Genomic DNA, 6,000 nt, shown 5'->3' on the forward strand with positions numbered 1-6,000 from the left:
CTGCGAGCGATGGCTCGCGTGCGACGAGCGCTGGCGCGCGCGCAGCGAGCACCACAGCGTGCGATGGCTTGCGATGGAAGATGCAGCAGCTATGCGACGAGCGCATGGGCTGCGCGCGCATGGCCAGCAATGGCTGTGTGCGTGCGGCCCATGGGCGTGCAATGCGTAGGATGTTTGCGTTACGATTAGATCGTTTTGAATGTTTAATTTGAAAATTTCAGTTCACGTAATTTTAATTAATTTTAAAATTAATAATTTAAATTATTTTCTTGGATTTTAATTTTGAATATTGTAATTATAATAAATTTTATTTATTCTAATTATTTTACTAAAATTAAAATCATGAATTAATTTAAATAACGACTGAAATTAAATTAAACTTTTTGGATTCAATTATAAATTTATATGAGCTTTAAATTTTAATTAAATTTGTATGTTTCCGGTTAGACTAGAAATACATTTTTATGTTTAAAATTAGTAAAGCATATGAATTTATTGGTTTAAGTGGGAGCGCTTTTTAGTCATAAACTCTTGATTAGGTCTACAAATCCTTAAGGTTAAAACAACTTGATTAGAATTAATAAGGACTGAATAATTGGTAGATTATTGGTGCCCTTGATTAATTGCTGCAAATGTTTACGTGATGCATAATGTGTTTTACTAACCAGCTATGTGGGCCATTCATGATAATGAATGGGTGAATGGTATATATATTGTATATGTACTGTTTTGCAGGTTATGAAGTGACTAGTATGGCCCAAATAGGATAGAAAATATGGTCTGCGTACCATTAATTTGAATGTAATTGGTCTAAAGTACCAAAGTTATTTATCAATTCAAATATGGTCTGCGAACCATCAAATAGTTGTAATTAGTTATAGCTTATCCTATTTGAAGAAAATGGTGCCTCCCACGGAGATTTTCAAGACGGACTTTGAAGTCAAAGCTTCAAGATGAAGTCGGGCCATACTAGACCACATTTATCTTATGCATGTTTTAAGTTATTTATTGCTTTTAAATATGTCTTAAAATGCATGAGATCAAAAGCTTGATTATATTGCATGATTAAGGATTTTAGTTCACTTAAAATCTAACCAACATAGTAAGAGCCTTAAGTTCCAAACTTAAAAATTGAGTTAAAAGGTGCCATGCCAAAATATACACTTGCTTGGATATCCTTTACATCAATCTAGTAATAGTTTTCGCTCAGCGAGGTGTTACTTATTGGTCCTAAAGGGGCAAGGTACACAAACAATTGTGAGTACATGTTGGTTTTGGTGGAACTCAACGATATAAGTAAGGAGTCCTTTTATGTCGTGGAAAAATCGATAGGTTTACCTAATAAGTTCTTAGACGTACCTATCAACCAAGAATAGTTTCTAGACTATTAGTAAAAGGCTTTTGCTTACCTAAGATGTTCTAGGATTAAGTCGACAAACTGTGCTTAGTTCTTCAATGATTTTAGGATCTTGGAATCATTTTATTCACACCTGCCGGAACACATAACTTGAATAAAATGCTTAATAGACATTGAATTATGCATGTATGCTAGAATTTAAGTTTATTAAGGGAAACTGTGAATGGTTATTTATTTGTTTATTCTTTTCAATTGTAGTTTTTAATATGGCAAACAACAATTCATTCAACATTCGATCAATTCTCGAAAATGAGAAGTTGAACGGGAAAAACTTCCTTGACTGGCAAAGGAACTTGCAAATAGTTCTTATGCAGGAAGAAAAGGAGTATGTCCTAGATGAGGCGATGTCCGAAGCTGCAGGCGACGGGGTCACTCAGGCAGCCCTCAATCGTTGGATTGATGCCAACAAGGATGTGAAATGTCTAATGCTCGCCACCATGAGTGCAGATCTGCAGAAAACGTTCATCAACTCAGATGCTTTCACAATCATCAGTGAGTTGAAGAACATGTTCCAAGATCTGGCTCGAGTCGAAAGATTCGAGACTCATAGGCAAATTCTTGAGACCAAGCTTAAGAAAGGCGAGCCCGTAAGTCCACATGTTCTCAAAATGATTGGACTCATTGAGAATATGAGTCAGCTGGATCAGCAATTTTCTCAGGAAATGGCTATAGACACCATCCTCCATTCTCTTCATAGCGGGTATGATCAGTTCAAACTGAACTACAGTATGAATAGTCTGGACAAAACGCTCACTGAGCTTCACGGTATGCTGAAGACCGCTGAAAAGACGCTCAAAAGTGATAAGCAGGATGTGCTTATGGTGCGTGGGGGCAAGTTCAAGAAATCTGGAAAGAAGAGGAATGCTAAGAAAGGTGGCAACAAGGCCAGCCCAACTAAGCAAACTGGCGCCAAATCTGTAAAGAGGAAGGTCAGTCAACCCACTTCTGAATTCGAATGCTTCTACTGCAAGAAGAAGGGGCATTGGAAGAGAGATTGCTTGAAGCTAAAGGAAGATCAGAAGAACGGAACAGTCGTTCCATCTTCAGGTATTTTCGTTATAGACTGTATACTTGCTAATTCAACTTCTTGGGTATTAGATACAGGTTGTGGCTCACACTTATGTTCCAATCCACAGGGACTAAGAAGAAGTAGAAAGTTAAGCAAGGGTGAAGTCGACCTACGAGTGGGAAATGGAGCACGGATTGCTGCATTAGCTGTAGGAACATACTATTTGTCGTTGCCCTCCGGGCTAGTTTTGGAACTGGAAGAATGTTTCCATGTTCCAAGTCTTACTAAAAACATCATTTCAGTTTCTTGCTTAGATGCTAAGGGATTTTCCTTTTTAATAAAAGACAATAGTTGTTCGTTTTATTTTAAAGAGATGTTTTATGGATCTGCTAGATTAGTCAATGGACTTTATTTATTAGATCACGACAAACAAGTATATAACATAAATACCAAAAAGGCCAAAAAGGATGATTCAGATCTCACCTATCTGTGGCATTGTCGATTAGGCCATATAAACTTGAAACGCTTAGAAAGACTTCAAAAGGAAGGAATTCTAGAACCATTTGACTTAGAGGATTATGGTAAATGCGAATCATGTTTACTTGGCAAAATGACAAAGCAACCTTTCTCTAAAGTTGGAGAAAGAGCAAATGAACTATTGGGTTTAATCCATACAGATGTATGTGGACCAATGAGTACAAATGCTAGAGGTGGTTTCAGCTACTTTATCACTTTCACTGATGACTTCAGTAGGTATGGTTATATCTACCTAATGAAGCATAAGTCTGAATCCTTTGACAAATTCAAGGAATTTCAGAGTGAAGTAGAGAATCAATTAGGCAAGAAGATTAAAGCACTGCGGTCTGATAGAGGCGGTGAATATCTGAGCTATGAATTTGATGACCATCTGAAAGAATGTGGAATTCTATCAGAATTGACTCCTCCTGGAACACCACAATGGAATGGTGTGTCGGAACGGAGGAACAGAACCTTGCTAGACATGGTCAGGTCAATGATGGGTCAGGCCGAACTTCCATTAGAATTTTGGGGACATGCACTAAATACAGCTGCACTCACTATAAATAGAGCTCCGTCTAAAGCTGTCGAAAAGACTCCATACGAATTATGGTTTGGAAAGCCTCCAAATGTGTCTTTTCTTAAGATTTGGGGATGTGAAGTATACGTCAAACGATTAATTTCAGACAAACTTCATCCAAAATCTGACAAATGTATCCTTGTGGGCTATCCAAAGGAAACAAAGGGGTATTACTTCTACAATACATCTGAGAACAAGGTATTTGTTGCTCGAGATGGTGTTGAAGGAAATAATGCCCTTGGTCCAAGTATGCATTCTATGTTAAGTCTAATAAATGCGGTTCAGTATTAATTAACAAGTTAATAATTCAGTGAGATCAAGTGAGCTGAATGCCTAGCTAGAGGCCGCTTCAGTTCAAGTGGAATTAATGATATTAATCCACATCTTACTCTTGACTGAACCCGTAGGGTCACACAAATAGTACGTAAACGGATCAAGTATTTAATGGCATTAAATACTCCATCTATGAATATTCGGAACCGACGGATCTTGGTTTCAGTGGGAGCTAAGATCGTCACAGGCAACAAATGAATACTCCGGAAACGATGATATTGCCGGAAACGGAAATATGGATCGTATCGGAAATATAAATATTATCCAAGTCGTAGATGTTGCCGGAAACGGAAACATGGTACGTATCGGAAAATATTATCGGAAATGGAAATATTGCCAGAATCGGAAATATTGCTGGAAACGGAAATATTGTCAGAATCGGAAATATTACCGGAATCGGAAAATAATTCCGGAAACGGAAATATTAAATATTTGTTCGAAACGGAAATTAATTCCGGAATCGGAAATATTAAATATTGTTCGTATCGGAAATGAATTCCGGAATCGGAAAATTTAATCGGAAGCGCATCGTACGAATAAGCATCGGACGAGGCCTGCCGGACGAGGCCCAGCACGAAGCCAGGCCATCGCCCAGCAAGCCAAGCGCGCCGCACAAACAGCCACGCCAGGCCCAGCGCAAGGCCAGGCCCAGCAGGCTGCGCAGCGCGCACAGCGCGCACAGCACGCGCAGCGCGCAGCGCGCGCGGGCGCTGCGTGGGCTGCTGCTCGCGCGCACGCATGGGGCCCATCGTGGCAGCCGTGCGTGTGTGTGCAAGTGTTTGTGTTCGTGCACGTTTCCTAAAACATGCAGAGTTCGGTTAATGATTAAATTCCTAATTCTATTTGATAAATTAATTAAAATTAGAGTTCTTGTAGGATTCTAAGTTTAATTAATTTGTATCTGAATAGGATTTCGATTCCCTTTCCATACCCCTATAAATATGAGGCTAGGGCTCACAATTTATAACAAGTTTCAAAGTATTCAAAAGTGAGTTTTTTGAGAGAAAATTAAAACACACATCTTGCTCATAAAAGTGCCGAAATTTTCTAGTACCTTAAGGGCGAATCTAGTTGGTCAATCTTAAGGCGGATCCGGACGTGCTGTGGACTATCTACGGAGGGACGACACTTGGAGTCCTAAAGACTTGTTCTTGTTCGGTTCGGGCGCAGCTAGGGAGGGCACGCAACAAAGAGTATGCATCTAAATTATGCTATATGATTATGTGTAAATAATATGTTGTCCTGGGTTAATGGTTGTTTCCGCATGATCTATGTAATGTCATATGTATCATAACCTAACAGTGGTATCAGAGCCTCTTATTATTTTCATAATCTAAATTGCATGAACATGGTTAAATATTACAAATTTGCAAGAATTAAAAGGGGTGATTAATTTTCGTAATTGTTAATTAATTGCAAATTGCGTTTATTTAATTATACGTACGCAGTTTTTCGGCAGTTTCTTCGTTACTCATCCGAATTGAGTGATTTTTGTGTCAATTCCGCATGTAAAAGGCATTCTAAAATTTTGACAAAAATAATAATTTTCTGCCGAACCCAGAATTCTCAAATTCGAAGCCTAACTATGACTTTTCGAAGGTTTTAGTTTTTCGAATGCAAAATTTCGTAAATTTAAGATGTTAAATTAAATATTTGCGATTCTTGTTGATAAATCTTGAATTTTTGATTGACCTACTGCATATGTTTAACAAGTTTGAATGCCTAGTCTTGTTAATTATGCAATCTAATTTTTAATTATGATTAATTTGTTGAAAATTAGAATAATTTAGAATTAATTTGATTTTCATAATTAATTGTAATTTAATTAGAAACCTATGATTAAAAACCACCATAAAAATTGTAAATTTATGATAAATTTTAAATTTTTATGACCTAGACTTGAATCCATAACAATCGGAAATCAATTGGATAATAAATTTTCGATTTTTCGCCCTAAAATTATGAAATTAATATTATTTATTAATTTGTCATTAATTTTAAATATAAATTTTAAATTTTTATGCGATTCGTTCATAAAACTTGCACGCACGAAGCAATGGACGCTTCGTGTTACCCTTAAGGGGTGTTGTATAATGCGGGCATGCGACGACGAGCAAGGGAGCTCGTCGCCCGTGCGGCACGAAT

The sequence above is a fragment of the Spinacia oleracea genome, chromosome 2 (genome assembly GCF_020520425.1).
Source record: "Spinacia oleracea cultivar Varoflay chromosome 2, BTI_SOV_V1, whole genome shotgun sequence".
NCBI classification, from domain to species: Eukaryota; Viridiplantae; Streptophyta; class Magnoliopsida; order Caryophyllales; family Amaranthaceae; genus Spinacia; species Spinacia oleracea.